Source organism: Prionailurus bengalensis, chromosome B4 (genome assembly GCF_016509475.1).
Source record: "Prionailurus bengalensis isolate Pbe53 chromosome B4, Fcat_Pben_1.1_paternal_pri, whole genome shotgun sequence".
Lineage (NCBI taxonomy): Eukaryota > Metazoa > Chordata > Mammalia > Carnivora > Felidae > Prionailurus > Prionailurus bengalensis.
Genome location: NC_057358.1, coordinates 65,087,624 through 65,089,471, shown reverse-complemented (window position 1 = coordinate 65,089,471; position 1,848 = coordinate 65,087,624).

Here is a 1,848-nt window from a genome sequence, read left to right as displayed (position 1 = left end):
AAAAGTTACATGTCTCTCTCTCTCTCCAAATGTCTCATTGTGCTGTACTCACCCTTCTCGAGCTGATGTGAGATGATAAAATGCCTGCGTGATAAGATGACGTCAGGGGAATGACGCAGGCGTGTGACGTAGCCTCAGGCTACTCCTGACCTTCTGCGGATTCCAGATGGAGGATCGTCTTCCTCCTGACCAGCGCTGACCACAGGTAATTGAAACCTCCGAAAGTGATACCACATGTAGGTGGGACCTTCTGTATTTCTGGGACAGGGTGAAAGGGGTGGAGCGAGGCCAGCATTGCCCCTAAATTGCCGAAACTAGAAGAGTTCTCTAAACCGACTTCTCTAAATCGGAAGAAATTTTTGGGAACGAGGGAAGAAATAGTCTCTCCCCCGCCCCCACCCGGTATCTACAACCAGAAAATAAACCGAAAGCCCTAAGTAATGCAAGGCCATATTACATTAATCTATTGCCAAGTAGTAGGATCAATTCCTAAAAGGTGTCCTGTTTAACAAAAGTTAAAATTCTATTTAAGCATAGCTTGAGGCATAAAAGTTCTGGAAGGCATCTGGATCCCAAGCAAAGCATATAATAACTGTCTCCAGTAGAACATCTCTCACCTGAATCATAATCTAAATCATTCAAGGCATACTGTTGCGGTGTGTTATGTCTCTAAAGGGCTAGACAAATCTCTTCCCCTAATTAGTTTAAAACAAATTAAGGAATGCACACAGATGCCAGATAGGAATTAAAATACCTGCTTTTCTACCAGTAGAGATGCAATAGAGACTATGGCTTGGACCTGCGTTCAAAATTAAGCTTCTCACTCATTTTCTGCAAAACTGGACCAGCCACCCCAAATTGCCCGTGCCCTCTGCACAGGAACAGAGCCTGCCCAAGTAGATGTCGGTTTGGAGGCAGAGAGATGGCAGGAGAAGAAAGAAAATTCCAGTGTTTTCACTCAGTGAGAGAAGTAAGGTAGGTCATATTGTTAAAGGGATGCTTACCTCTGTATTTCACTGTCAGCAGTAAATGAACACATGATGGCAAATCCTTGCCATCTCACCAAGAGATAAATCATTCCTCTTTGTACATGGAGGAGTTAGCAAAAAGTGAAAGAGAGTATAGATGCCCCTACCTCATATTTTCAAAAGTGTAGAATGTGGAAAGAAGGAAAAAGTCATCTTCCTTACATATTTCTGTGATCTGCAAAGTCAGATTCTGGTGTAAGCATTGCCTTTTGTGTTGGGTGTGAATTTTAGTCTGTATTTTCGCGTGTGCAAGAAATAGAACTTGTTTGTTTTTTGTGTAACTCATCCTAATTCTTTTTATAAGAGGAAAGTAACCATTTTCACAATTTGCTCTCGTCCCACTTTACATATGCTAATCTGGATTAATTACCAAGAGTTCCCCTTTTCACCTTCAAAAGTGTCCTTATTTGGGGGTGCCCGGCTGTGAACGTTCAGTCAGAAGAGCATGTGACTCTTGATCTCAGGGTAGTGAGTTCAAGTTCCATGTTGGGTGTAGAGTACTTTTTAAAAGTACCCGTATCTGAACTATAAGTTATATAGTCTTCATAATAAGAAGCCTATTCTAATGGGTGGTAGATTAATGCCCTCTGTCACTTTCACACTTCTCTCTGGCACACTGAAATCAGTCTTCTGCTCTTATGTAACCCTGGTGCCACAAAAGACCCAGCTTCCTTGCTTGGGAATCATTCTACTATCCTTGCCCCTCACCAGGACACGTGAAATTTTGTAAAACTATCCCCCAGGTCTTGCCGTTTCCTTGGGCTCCATCAGGAAACAGGCACGACATGCCCTGGCTTCTCTCAGGGCCCACCAGATCATC